Source organism: Camelus ferus, chromosome 17, assembly GCF_009834535.1.
Source record: "Camelus ferus isolate YT-003-E chromosome 17, BCGSAC_Cfer_1.0, whole genome shotgun sequence".
NCBI classification, from domain to species: domain Eukaryota; kingdom Metazoa; phylum Chordata; class Mammalia; order Artiodactyla; family Camelidae; genus Camelus; species Camelus ferus.
Genome location: NC_045712.1, coordinates 4,994,906 through 5,010,883, shown reverse-complemented (window position 1 = coordinate 5,010,883; position 15,978 = coordinate 4,994,906).

Genomic DNA, 15,978 nt, shown 5'->3' with positions numbered 1-15,978 from the left:
TTAATCTGCTCTCTTTTAGAACCCAACGAAATTAATTACAGGGTACTGGCACAATGAAGACCACAAACAGGGAAGTTACTAGAAAAAACAAAGTGAGACAGAAGTAATAGGAATTAGGAGAAGCAAAAGGATGGATAGGAGAAAGGAAAGATGTGCCTCCAAAGGTCAAGTAGAGTAAAATGGAAATAAAATCTGCTGACTTTAATCTATGTGCCTAACTAATACAGCATGTTCCCAGCGGGATACATATTCCAAGGGGAGATACAGAACAGCATCAGTGGTCTGGGTATCAATCTTCTTGCTCCAGTTGTGCAGGTTACATGCATGAACACACAGCTCAGTTCTTAGGGAAAAAAAGGGACTCTTTGAATTCTGTTCCATGTTATTCAAATTCCTTGTAAATGAATAAGTACAATAGAAAACACAGGTACTATCAAAGTTGTTCTTTATGTACAACTCTGTAAACTACTGCTTTACATTTCTGAAAGTTATTTTTACACGTTACACAAAAAAGCCAGAAAACATACAGAGGAGAGAAACTGAAATGATAAAGGGCCAATCTAATTCGAAATAATTAAAAGAAACCAGGGATGTTTAGTCTGTAGAGGAGAGTATTTCAGGGAAACATCATGGTTATCTCTAAGATGTGGAGATGCTGTTACATCGACAAAGTGGGAACAATTTCTCTACGATTCTCAACAATAGAGCTAGGACCAGTGGATCAGAGTTAAAGGTAAATTTTAACTCAGATGTAAGGAAACAATTTTCGAACTGTTTGAATGATAGATTGTTTTCGTTAAACAGTAACGCTTCAGTTTACAAATTAGTGCCTATAAAATTAAATTTAATTTACTACCTATTTTTGATAGGGGATTAAGTTACAGTGTTCTCGTATAGCCTTGGTGGGCATGTAATTTGTTAAATGGGCCTTGGACATCTATCAAAAAAAGTTAATGGTTTTACTTTTTGGTATTCATCTAGAAATTCTGCTTCCATTTTTCCACATGTGATCATAAACACATCTGTTCATATTTGCTCAATGAAGTATGGCTGGTAATACATTTTCTTAAATGGAAATATGCCAGATTTTTCACAAATAGATTATAATACTTTCATTTTATGAAATATGCAAACTTTTAAAAAAATAATTTTAATTTTCATGCAAGACTCTGAGACATTACTAAGAGAAAGAAAAAACTCATGAACAGAAATTACTGAATTTAAGATTTAATAAAATCCATATATGTGAATTTGCACACACATTCTCACATGTAAATTAATTTAAAATGACAGAATAAAATATGTACTGAAATGCTAAGAGTGGTTACCATGGAAGGTTATAATAGAGATTTTAAATAGGAAGAAGAGAATGGTAGGGGGGCACTTTTAAATTTATAAAATTCTGCATTGTTCAAGCTATAGCATTCAAGCATTGCCTGTGCAATTATTTTTAGAAAGAAAAGAGATTTGTCTGTTTCTTTGTTTTGAAAATTACCTAGCATAGAAAGTACTTGCCTAAGAAGAGGAGAGAGCTCACAGACCCTTCATTCTCCTTAAAAAAAAAACAAAGCAAAACAAAGAACCCATACAGTCCCTGTAAGTAGAAATAACTAGCAACACATCTGTGGGAAATAAGCTGGTATATTCTGAATGTTCTTAAGACAGTAAAGTAAATAAACAAGGTTAAGCCAATATTGAAAAAGAATTAAACCTAAGTCAGCACTAATTTAGCTGTGAACAAGTTGGGGTATTTTTATTTTATCTTCCCTATGGTCCTCACTTTTAAAATGTTTGTTCTCAACAGTTTAGTCGGAGTTATTTATTTATTGATGTAACAAGGAAACGCAGACGGAGGTTTACAGGAAGATGGAATCGAATGTGCCACGTCTTGGACAGCTTGTCTGTGTTTTCACCTGGTCTGTAACGCTCTCCTCTGACAACCCACACTTCAGTTTTTAGGAAATGTCTGAGCTCTGTCCATTCTACCCCACCAGCTCCGGGTTCCATCACTGACTTACCCCACACGTGTAAACCATCTGTTTGTCATTTTTTGGCTGTATCTGAACATCTTCTCAAAGAGGCCATCTGTTCCCTTCTCTTAAGTATCTATTTACAGCACTTTCTCTCTTATCTACTTCACAAACTTTTTTTTTTTTTTTTTTTTTGCGTATGTCAAAATTTACTTATATAGTCACATATTAGTGTGTCATTCACCCAGGAGGAGTCTTAGACAAAGCCCTCGGAGATCCAAAGGGTGTGGACAATACTGAGAGACTAAAAAAAAATCCTAAAAAATGAAAAGTGGCGGACACTAAAATAAAGTCTTAATTTTAATGCATGAAATCTATAATAGAACTGAGATTCCCTGGAGAGCTTTGTGCACCTGATTTCCAAGAAGCTGTCACTTCACTACATACAGAACAATATGAATTTGCATTGGAATTTATTTCTGCCATCAGTAATATATTCTTATTGCAAATGTGCACTTTAGAGGAAGTATATTTTCAGGTGAAATAAGAAAAAAAAAAAGCAAAGAAAGAAAAGGGAAGCAAAATGACATTTGTGTAATTCTGGGGCAAGTTTTTAGGGCAGGCCTACCAAAGGAATTTCCTAAGGTTAAATGTGAAGCAAACTTTGAATGTGTGGGGGTGTTTGCTAAAAGCAGAACACTATGATGGACATAAAAAACAGGAACATTAAAGGCAGTGAACTCTTTATTTTCTCTGCTTCCCTGGGAGTAAAACACCAGCAGAAGAATTCTGTGGATAAATCATGTTTCCAACTGTGTTGGGAGCTTAGAGTTGTGAGATTATAATTGGGACAACAGATTCAGATACCATCATCACCAGCTCTTCTCTTTTACATTAAAAAAAAAAAAAAAGAAAATTTACTAAAAGTCCCATATGTGTATGTATATGTACATGTATATATATGATTAAAGTTTCATATATGTATACAAATATATAATTTCATATAACTGTTATATATATATATATGTTGTATATACAGATGTAAAATTTTTATCTACAAATTCCTATTTCCTAATTGTATTTATAATAGGAGATATGAACAAATCAAGAACAAGTGAAGTATACCTAACAAACACTATTAAGTTTATCTAGTCATTAACAATTCCAAAAAGATTTTGGTATAACAGACAGATAAATAGATACAGACAGATGACAGATAAATAGAACATGATAAATAGATAGGAAAAATTAACACAAAATGTGAAAAAAGCTGTTGCAATAAAAAGAAGGCACATACACTAACCATAACAGTTGCTGTGAGAGAGTGTAAAAAGGCCTGGATCAAAACTTCCCAGCAGACCAGGCAAAGAGAGAATTTTATTAAGCATAAAAGGAAATATGTCTGTTTCCTGGGAAGGGTTTTTTGTTTTTATTTTTAGGCACTAATGTCTGAGTGACATTTCTTACACTGGGTTATACACAGATAAGCAGTATTCTTTTTCCCTCCCAGAAAACCACAGACCAGTGGCTCTTAATTGATCACCAACAGTACATTACATTTTACAAACAGGCTCCCAAATTTGGACCTTTGTTAAGGTAGCCAATTCCAACCGGAAGACTCAGTGCAGTTATGTGCAAACATGAATCTTGCTTTGCGGTAAATCTGAGTCTAACATTCTGGGTCTAAGCAGCCCTCTGCCTCCATCTGGTGAAAGCAGACATCATGTTTTTGGGTTTTTTTTTTTTTTCCATTTATTTCTAGTAAAAAATGAAGCCCAGGATGACTATTTCTGTGATGCAATCTAATTAGTAAAATTCTACACTCTTTTCTCAAAGTCCCCACCATCACTGTCCCACACTGTAGGCCCACAAATAATCAACCCATCACACTCTTATTGCTGGGGCCCCCTTTCCCTATGGGTATGGTCCTTGTGGATCACCGACCAGATGATTTAAGCCCTAACTAACTTCTGCAGAATTAAGTGCCTCTTGACAAACTCCGCTGTTCCTGCCCTGGCAAGAACATTGCCCTTGCCCGGGGAATGTGGGCTGCTTTGAGACTTCCCCCTGGTGCCTTGTCCCTTACTCCTGTCCCTTCCTTCACACTGCAGGTCATCTATTAAAGGCAAGGTGGTGGACAGTTCAATGCCTTTCCTCTACCCTTAGCACACCAAGGGTAAAATCATAGGTAACTCCTACTTCACAAGTTCTTTGCCTTTCCCCCTACAGTCCTTTAAAAATCCAGGGGTTCGGGGTTTTTGGACATGATCCTTTTGCTATGTCCATTCCCAGCACCACAACGGTATTTTTCCGAACCTAGAAATGTGGAACATTTAGCTCACACTGCTTGTGAGCACTGCCAGGGAAGCAAGAGACAGTCCTCAAAAGCGCTTTGTACCTGATACCATATAAAACCTGATTTCTGCTGCATTTGAGACAACACACTCTTCCAGTGATGCCTTTCTGGGGGAGCACTGCACATTCAGCAGGGCTGGGAACAGGCTGCTGTGAGGAAGTGATAAGGCTTCCTATAAGGTCCCAGCATTAAAGCAAGATACCCAGTGTGCTAGAAATGCTAAGAAATTTGTATCAGGACTTGTACACGAGACTATAGTCAGGCCAGTCAAGAGCTCTTTAGTTCTACTCTAATAACAGACGTTTCAATAATTGTGGAAAGAGGTCCTAGAAAGCGAAAAGAGAAAGAAAGGACCTGAGAGAATTTTTTGAAGAGATAACAAGTGAAAACTTCCCTAACTTGGGAAAGGAAACAGTCACCCAAGTCCAGGAAGCTCAGAGGGATCTCACACAGGATCAACCCGAAGAGGAACACACCAAGGCATGTAGTAATCAAACTGACAAAAATTAAGGATAAGGAGAGAATATTAAAATTAGCAAAAGAAAAGCAACAAATAACATACAATGGAACTCCCATAAGGTTATCAGCTGATTTTTCAGCAGAAACCCTTCAGGCCTGAAGGGAGCGGCACAATACATTTAAAGTTATAAAAGGGAAAAACTTACAGCCAAGAATACTCTATCCAGCAAGGCTCTCATTCACATTTGATGGAGAAATAAAAAGCTTGAGAGATCAACAAAAGCTAAAAGAATTCAGCACCACCAAACCAACTTTACAACAAATGTTAAAGGAACTTCCCCAGTCATCAAAGCACAAGAAAAGAGAATGAATGTGGAAAGAGTGTTTAAGTATTCTGAAATTCCATTTGTTTTTACTTTAATATCATCAAGGGTGCCATCTAATAATCCCATTAAATATGTTTATGTATACTGCTCACACAGGAAGGTCGACAAGCCAATTTTTTACACTGAAGGTCTGTCATCATCCCCCAGCACATGACGTTGCCTTTGCTAAATGTCAGGTCAGTAAGTCCATGGCTGACATTTCTGTATAGACAACTGCCTAATGACTCCACTTTGACTAGCCTAAGTACCTTCTGCTCTGGATGACAGAATGTCATCCAGTTTTTTAAATTATATTTTACTAGGGTAAGAACATTTAATATGAGATCCAACCCCTTACCCTTTTAAGTAGATGATACCTTCTTTTTGCCTGTAGGTGTGAGGTACAGAAGACCTCTAGAACTTATTCATACTGTTCAACCAAAACTTTCTGCCTGTTGATAAGTAACTCCTCATTGCCTGTCCTCCCAGTCCCTGATAATCACCATCCTACTTTTTGCTTCTATGAGTGTGACTATTTTACATGCCTCATTTAAATGGAATCATGCAGTATTTACCTTTCTGTGGCTGGCTTATCTCACTTCACATTAAGTCCTCAAGTTTTATCTATTTGTCACATATGGAAGAATCACTTCATTTTTTAAGACTGAGTAGTATTCCACTGTACATATACACCTTTTTCCCTTTGTCCATTCATCTGGGATGGACATTTGGCTGTTCCCGTATCTTGGCTGTTGCAAATAGTGCTGCAGTGAACACGGGAGCGCTAATACCTCTTCAAGATTCTGACTTCAGTTCTTTTACAGAGCCACAAGTAAGTCTGCCAAACCATACAGTAGTTCTATTTTCAATTTTTTCAGGACATTGGCACAAGTTCTTCCCTTCTGGAACACTCCTCTCTCTTCAGCTTTTCATCCTTTGGATCTCCATTTAGTCAAGTCTTCCTGTAGCCTTCTCTTCAGCATCCATTAATTAGGCCTCCTCTGACCCGTACTGCATGGAGTGAAAATCCAGCCCCATCACTAACCTGCACTGTAACCTTGAACAGACTCATTTCATCCGCCTTGTGACCTTTTTTCTATTTGTAAAATCGGGATAATAGTAATACCTTTTTCACAGGGTTGTTGGGAAGACTAAGTAAGTTAACACACGTAAAATACTACGACTACCTAAGCAGAACTATGTAAGAATTAGCTATCATTATGCTTAGTATTGGTATTGCTATTTTATTATTGTTGTGGTGGAGAGAATGCAGGCTTCTTTGAGATGCTCCACGGTATTAATTTTTTCCACCTTTTCATTCCCAGAACCTAGTTTTGTGCTAGACACACACAAGACAAGATGATTACAAATTATTTGTTGACTAAATAAATGGCATGAATGACTTATGTTTGACTGTCCAGATTGTTATCACCTACTAGATAACAGAACTATCCATTAAGAACAAAAGGAAGGCTGACAAGAGTGAAATAAACTCAGACAAGATTTAGAAGTGTCTGATTTTACTGACATGGCTTTAGGATATTATCTACACATAGAGAAGTGGTTGAATACTTATGGTTAGCTGTATAAATAAGGTAACACAACAATCTTCCAGTTACTTTGGTACCACAAGAGTTGTCCTCACTTTAAGGGTAGAAGTTTGTGTTTTCTTCAAAATTTGATGAAGCAGCAAGGTAAAATGGATATTATGTGTATGACTCAGGGATTCAGTAGAAAACAGAAGACATACTTAAAATGGGTAATTTGATGAGTCTAAAACAGGAAATGTTTTACAAGATGTGGGCAAGTTTTAGGAAAATCAAAAGGAAAGCCAATAATATCCTAAAGGCAGTGTGTTTCCAGGCTATGCCTGAAAGGATGCAGGGAGAGAAACATTTTCAGGAACCTGGATTAAGAGCTGTGTGGAGGGCCACCTGACAGGAAGTGTGACTTCTGATGGATGGATACAGTCAATGTGAAAGGAGGAAGCCAGGAGAATAAATACCTTGAATTCCCTTCTTTCAGATACATTCTTCCTCCCTGTTTTCTTCAGAGGGTGCATGGCTCTCAAGCACAAACCAGTAGAAAGGAAATCCAGTGTGATAACCCACCCAGGGCATTTCCATGAACCCAGAGCAGAGTGGAGATGGTTGAAGAAAAAATGTGGAAGGGCAAAGGAAAGATGACTAATAGGAAAGATGAAAATGCATAAGGGCAACTAACTTTGAGAAAGACTGTGTCAGAATTAAATAATTTTCTTTTCTGCAGGATTTCTGAGAGCCTTTAAATGCTAATTTGAATTACGACTGTCTGGGAGAAGGGGGAAAGTGTGTGGAGCATGCCAAATAGTACTTGCCATGGAAACTTCTGTTCTCATAGGACACCTGAGGGACTAGGGTTCTATTGGACACCCTATGGAAAATGATGTTCTGTCATAAATATCAAGACTCAACCAATGTTACCTCAAGTTATCAGGTTAAATTTGCCTGGAGAGATGCTATCTCAACTGGTAGAGTTCATATATGCCACCTCCCCAACCCTCAAATTGTAGAACTCTTCGAGTTCCAGATTACTGTGGGCCATCATCTACGGTGACAGGACAATTGGATGAAATAATGGAGACCTTGAGAAATGAAGTCACCTGACCAAACACCCGAGTTAGAACTCTCACACCAGTCTGTAAACTTGGTCTTGCCACTTCCACTAGTATTTGTTCAGTTTAGAACACGATGGAGTTTAAAAAACTAGATTCAGAGATAAATACACACATAGCTCACACAGGTAGATGGAGATCCCATTTGCTTCAGTGCTAGGATTTTGGATAGGCCTGTAATAATTCTACTGGAAACAAATGTATTTGCCCTTTTCACAACTCAATGTGGAATTCAAGAATTCATTGCCCTCCAAATTGGTTCTCACAATCTGACTATTTTCCCCCCAATAAAACTGAGTTCTAAATAAAGTTCTCAGTATATAAATGAACGCAGAGTGTTGTGCAGGTGGGTTTGCCCTTGGTAACAGACACAGCTGTGCCTATCAAACACAAAAAATATGGTATTTAATTTTGGAAAATCGCTAACGGCAGGCAGGAAAGTCACCTTCAACTGTCACTCAGGAAGAAACAAAGATACCACAAAAAGCATTATTTTTCCAAATGTTTCTGGGCTAGAGTTGCATTGAGTGCCCTTCCAGAATCACTGAACAATGAAATGGGTAGCAAGTTGCCAGCCACATACAGCTGTGTGACTGTTTGCCTGGGGTGTGTGGTGGGGCTGTGGGAGAACAAGGTCAGAGAAGTAAGGACTGAAAGCAGTGTCAATCCACCCATTAAATGCCAATCGTGCTGGTCAGAATGAATGCCTAGGTGGAACTCATATTATAATACAGCCTCCACTTACTTTTCACTACTGCCTCTCATTTTTCATCCCTCACCTTGGCAGTGCTCAAACAGCAGTGTCTCACCATGGTGCCATTATTCATTTGGCAACTCTAGCATGTATTGCTTGTGGAGAACGTGGAATGCCACAGAACACCACCAGGCTTATGGATACAGGTGGCCGAAATTAACCGGTTACTTAGAGGCAGTTAGAGGAGTCATGTCTTTGAGCACTTGTCTGATGCACACATAGAGGATTATTTTTTCCCCCAGTGATATTTTAGGGAGTTTTACTAGGAAGAGATGTCCTAGCTCTCACATCCCACGTGGACTGGAAGAGGTTCACAGGTCCTCTTCCAGGATTTTAGGTGGAGTTTATCAGTGTCAACACTGGCTAACTGCATAGCAGATAAATAAAGACGGAACATCACAGAAGCAGCCAGCCTTGCATAGACAGTCCTGCTTTTGTCTTGTCATTTTATTGCCATTGTAACTGGAAGTATGGCTCTTTCCTGTTTCAAACATTTTCTACTTAATGATGGCAATAGATTGTATTTAATGATGTTTTACTTCACAAATTGTTTCTTCATGCATATGTGTCTTTATTCTGCAACTATATCATAATTTCTATGCAGAGTCAAATTGCTCTGCTGGTTAAATTCACTTCAAAATCTTCTTTGTTCCCCAAAAAGATGAATAATAGAGCCAGATTTGAAACAGCCTTCATGTTAGTTCAATTAACAAACAGTACATACAAATAAATTACAAAGAAAAACTAGATTTTCCTGGGCTTGATAGCCCTAAAATGTCCAAAAATATCTTATTCCCATGGACATCAACTTCAAAATGTCAACTGCATTTACAATTATGAATAATAGCGAACTGTTATTCCCAAGAGAAATAATAGGAGAAGAAATGTTTCATAGATCTTTTTTTTTTTGAGCAAAAACAAATGATTTGCATGTTTCTACCAAAAGGGAATAAAGCCTTTAGTATGGAATATCCCTCAGGTCTCCTTTTTGGAAACAAAATTCATAACCACCTGCCATTTGATGAAATCTAATAAATCCCTAATACAACATATACTTCTCCAAAGGGTTCACCGCCATTTTCAAAAAAAAGAAAAAGAGAAGAACAGAAAAGGAGGCCTCATCTACAGCAGAGAAATAAGGATAATGAAGCACACTTTCAGGTTTTTTTTTTTTTTTTCATTAGAAAGAAAACATACCAAAACATTAGACTGAGTATGACTTCCTTCCATGGTAATAGTTTTAACTATACTTTATATTGGCCAGATTCCAGCAATTTTAAAAATAGGTGTCAGAACATTTCAGTTCTGTTTTTCACGAGGAATAGCATAAACACTGTGCTTGGACTCATGCTGTTTTATTCCTATTGTTTATCCTATGCATAATTAAAATTTGGGATTTAATAATAAAAATGGAAAATACACTGAAATGTATCTTGCTCGGTGAAAATTCAATGAACACAAACTTAGGATCTAGGATCTCAATGGCTGGGCTAGAAAACTTTTATGTACAACATTCATACAGCCCACATATAACCTCATACTCAAGTGTCACATACCCAAATTTCTTACATGCATAAGTGCGTATCCTTTTCTGATAATACAGACTGAATTTTTACAATAGAAGGGAGGTTACTGATCCCAACAGTGGTTAACATCACGTAAACAGGTGTTTGAGGGAGAAAAATACACCATGCCCAGAAAAGCTGATATAATGGCATTTTCATAAATACTGGGTATTGGACTGAAATGACCACAGTCATTCACGTCCAGGTTTACTACACTCCCATAATGACAACTGCAGAGATTGGTAAATAATTCTGCTACCATAGGAAAGTGACCATATTTCATGCATTGTGCTAGACATTGTGTAAGCATTTTATATATATTATCTCATTTCTTTTTTAGCAATCTGTGAGATTCATATTTTATTACCACCTCACAAATTGAGAGACTAAAGCTGACAGAAGCTAAATAAACAGGTTTCATATTTGAACCCTGCTTTTTCACCTCCCATTTTCAGACTTGAAATGTAAGCTGACATACATAATAAAACTCTAAACTCAGAAATTTACAATTTGACCATAAGTTATTCATTTGCTGATTCCAAGATAGGCATCTATATTTTTCCTGAAATTATGATAAAGGTCATCTGAACAATCTTCCAACCAGCTCTAAATGGTGGTTTCTGGAATTTTTCTCCTTTTGTTTCTCCTACTTGGCCTTAATGTAGGTGTTTCTGTGTTATAGAGAAATTAACAGAAGGTTGTTTTACCTCCAATAAATCTTCTGAAAGGGTAGAAGTGACCAGCTTGGAGATTCCACGAAAAAGCTAATTAGTTCTGTAGCTAACCACAAGTTTGTTATATACAGAAGCATGTTGGAACTGTGAAAGTGAGTTATGGGCATAGAATGCTATCTAAGAAATGTCTTTAGGATAATGAAAAAAATTGCTATACTAACAGTCAGAAACAGGTTTTACAATGTCTAACATTTTATAACTACTTTTATCTATTTTTTAAAGTTTCTTTATGCCATAATTTTGCTACATTTATTATGTGATAATCACACTTCGATCTTTGTAATGAATTTTTAAGTAACAGAACCATGCAAAGTATGTCCCTGGAAAACGGGCACTTTATACATGGTGAATGTTCTATCCTTACTCAGTAGCATAGTGTGATAGTATTCAACTCAACTAGAGGAAATGAGTCTTGCACCAGCCTATTCCATTCTTAAGGGGAACTGCTGTTGTTCACATCTTTAAGTAAAACAAATGGGATTTTTGGAAGGATGGCATAATTTAACAGAGTGCATGATCATTCTAATGGCTTTTTCCTATTTATCATTCAGAATGCAAAGCTTCCAGTTTGAGGAATGAGGCATTAGAGACTGTTGCAAGTCCAATCAATGTAAGATGAAGTCTTGATTCTGCCTTGCATGACCATTTAACCTTAGTTTCCTTATCTGCAAAATGGGGATAATGATAGCAGCCATGATTTCAAAGGGTTCTGTGAGAAGTAATATTATGAGTGTCCAGTAAGTGCTACTTCTACTGCCATTACTCTTGCTCCAACTCCTCATACTGCCTTCAGTGCCTCTGTTTCTAGTTATACCTGGCACACAGCTCTAGTCCATAACCTCATCAATTCACTCTTAGATTAATGTCATCATTCTTGCATATTGACCCATAGGAGACGTGTGGCAGTGTCTATAGACATTTTTGACTGTCATGTTTGGGGAGTGGTGTGCTAATGGCATCTACTGATAAAGACCAGGGAAGCTGCTCGATATCCTAATGAACTAGCCTACCCCCAACCCAATAAGGAGTAATCTGGCCCAAAATGTCAATAGTGCTGAGGTTCAAAAACCCTGCCCCAAGTAGATGCTGATGCTAAACATGTAATAAGCTATAAAACACTAAGGTGAGTAAATGGAATTCAATCAGTGCCGTAGAGAGCATGGTCCTAATTGTCTTATACCTTCTTATCACCATGAAAAATTTCCTCCACTTTTTAAAAAACCTGGTAATGTATAATTCAGCACTATAAGTAGTGTATTTAACTTTCAAGCATGTATAAGCAAGTATAAACGCTCATGCTTTAAAGGTAGAAGTCTAGGATAATTGATTTCTCAAGATCCTTCTCAGTTTTGCCATCCACAATTCCATATTCAGAATCTCCCAATTTTCTTCATTGCCTGCTAATGAAGTCCTCATTTCTTATCATGGCATTCAGGGCCTTCCACAGCTTGTCCCCTGCTTGGGCTGTCAATTTGACTTGCCACTGTTTCCTGGCATTGATGTCTGCTCCAGACAAGTAGACTTTTCACTGATGCCCATTCATGCCCTTCTGATTCTTCCTCTATTAGTCCTTATCTGGCTGCCCAGTCCTCAGGGCCATGATCTCTTATTATTCTTGTTACCGGTTCTATTTATTTGACCCTTAGTAAAGTAAGCACTATCTTGTTCTGTTTTGCCTGTATGCACTTACTTTAACAGAATTCAGAATTTCAGAAATCCTTAAAGGGGTCCACATTGGAAAAGAAGAGGTAAAAGTGTCACTATATGCAGATGACATGATACTATATATAGAAAACCCTAAAAGGTCCACACAAAAACTACTAGAACTAATCAAAGAATTCAGCAAGGTAGCAGGTTACAAGATTAACGTTCAAAAATCAGTTGCATTTCTTTACACTAATGATGAATCAACAGAAAAAGAAAGTAAAGAAACAATCCCCTTTAAAATAGCACCCAAAGTAATAAAATACCTAGGAATAAATATAACCAAGGAGGTGAAAGACTTACACACTGATGAAGGAAATTAAAGAAGACTTTAAAAAAATGGAAAGATATCCCATGCTCCTGGATTGGAAGAATCAATATTACTAAAATGGTCACACTGCCCAAGGCAATCTACAGATTTAATGCAATCCCTATCAAATTACCTAGGACATATTTCACAGAACTAGAACAAATCATAATAAAATTTATATGGAACTACAACAGTCCTAGAATTGCCAAAGCATTACTGAAGAGAAAGAAAGAGGCTGGAGGAATAACTCTCCCAGACTTCAGACAATACTACAGAGATACAGTAATCAAGACAGCATGGTACTGGTACAAAAACAGACACATGGACCAATGGAACAGAATACAGAGCCCAGAAATGAACCCACAAACTTTGGGTCAACTAATCTTCGACAAAGGAGACAAGAATATACAGTGGAATAAAGACAGTCTCTTCAGCAAATGGTGTTGGGAAAACTGGACAGCAGCATGTAAAACAATGAAGCTAGAACACTCCTTACACCATACACAAAAATAAACTCAAAATGGATCGAAGACAAACATAAAACAAGATACAATAAACCTCCTAGAATAAAACACAGACAAAACACTATCTCACATACATCTCAAAAATGTTCTCTTAGGGTAGTCTACCCAAGCAATAGAAATAAAAGCAAGAATAAACAAATGGGACCTAATGAAACTTACAAGCTTCTGCACAGCAAAGGAAACCAAAAGTAAAACAAAAAGACAACCTATGGAATGGGAGAAAATTTTTGCAAACGATGAAACCGACAAAGGCTTATCTCCAGAATATATAAGCAGCTTATACAACTTAATAAGAAAAAAACAAACAACCCAATCCAAAAATGGGCAGAAGACCTAAACAAGTAATTCTCCAAGGAAGAAGTACAAATGATCAAAAGGCACATGAAAAAATGCTCAATATCACTAATTATCAGAGAAATGCAAATCAAAATTACAATGAGGTATCACCTCAAACCAGTCAGAATGGCCATCATTCAAAAGTCCACAAATGACAAACGCTGGAGAGGCTGTGGAGAAAAGGGAACCCTCCTGCAAGGCTGGTGGGAATGCAGTTTGGTGCAGCCACTGTGGAAACAGTATGGAGATTCCTCAAAAGACTAGGAATAGACTTACCATATAACCCAGGAATCCCACTCCTGGGCATACATCCAGAAGGAACCCTACTTCAAAAAGACACCTGCACTCAAATGTTCATAGCAGCACTATTTACAATAGCCAAGACATGGAAACAGCCTAAATGTCCATCAACAGATGACTGGATAAAGCAGAAGTGGTATATTTATACAATGGAATACTATTCAGCCATAAAAAACTACATAATGCCATTTGGAGCAACATGGATGTCCCTGGAGAATGTCATTCTAAGTGAAGTAAGCCAGGAAGAGAAAGAAAAATACCATATGAAATCACTCATATGTAGAATCTAAAAAAACAAAAACAAAAACATAAATACAAAACAGAAACAGACTCATGGATATGGAATACAAACTTGTGGTTGCCAAGGGGGCAGGGGGTGGGAACGGACAGACTGGGATTTCAAAATTTGTAGATACTGACAGGCATATGCAGAATAGATAAACAAGATTATACTGTGTAGCACAGGGAAATATATATAAGACCTTGTGGTAGCTCACAGCGAAAAAAATGTGACAATGAATGTATGTATGTTCATGTATAACTGAAAACTTGTGCTCTACACTGGAATTAGACACAACATTGTAAAATGACTATAACTCAATAAAAAATGTAAAAAAGAGAGAAGACTTCCTTTTGTCTCTTAAAGACATTAATCATGCCAAATACAGTTTTTATTCTTTATGTCTATCCTTCCTCATTTCCTGTAAGGCACTATACTTGCCCCACAGATCACATGGCATGTGCAGCCCACTTAGAAAGCGGTCCCAGGGATAGTCCTAAACCATTGGTTTTGACCTACTCCTGACATCACATCCCACTCTAGAGTGTCTTGCCAAAGTTGCGCAATGAAAAGCATTCTAAGGCTGCTTCTGTACTCAATGGGAGGGAGGGTGTGACTGATTAATGATGTCTGTCAAGGGTGTAAGATAAGGCAGTACCAGCAGGTGTACCAGTGATTTGCCATCTCTGCTCCTTCCCTTTCCTACTGTTGGCAGCTCCTTTCCCAACTCCATATAGAAGTGGTCTCCAAAATGGATTTAAAGTATGGAATCTGCAAGTGCTCATTTGTATTCTGTAGACAAGACAGATTAGATCACCATAGAGTCCCACAGATGATCTAATAGTGAAAGTTAAATTACCTGTCATATTCATCAGGGATAATTTAGTTACAAGTGAAAGGAATCTATCGCATACAAGGAATATAAAAAAAAAATCAATTTGAATGAATCTGAGATATGATATGGAACCCAGAAAATTACATGCTCTATTTTAACTTATCTCTGTTTCACTCTGAGTGTCTCCTCTCTCTCTGCCAGATAGGCTTCCACTCCTCTATTACATTTCCTGGTTGTCTCCACTGAAAAACTAACTTCTTTTGGCATAACTAAGGACAAACATGATAAACACACAGATCCTCAAATGAAATGCCATTATTTTTAAAGCTAAGCACAGACTCACAAATATCAATCAACTCCAAATTCAAATTGGCCAAAACTCATCAGTGATTACCAGAGAGAGAGAGTAAGGAGAAATATGGTTGCTGAGTGTCCTTTCCTTTGGGTCACAGTAGCCATACAAATCTCAGAAACAAGGTGTGTGACCTGCATAGGTGTCCCCTAAAGTAGTTACTTCATATGCACTTTCTTACAGGAAAAACAATCCAGTGAATTAGGAATTTGTCCCCACCTATCACATGAAGAAACGGACTCTTGACAGATTTTTTTTAATGACAGACCAGTAAGAGAAAGACTCAGGTTCAAGACACTGTCTGATTTCAGAGCCTGATCCTTGTCACATGAGACCCTGAAACCCATGCTTACTAATTAAGGGGACAAGTTAAATGGCTAGATTCAAAAGTAGTATAATTAAATAAACAGAACAATGGTAATAACGGCTAACATTTACTGAAAGCTTGCTCGTCATGCGCTAAGTAGCTGATCCCTTTAAT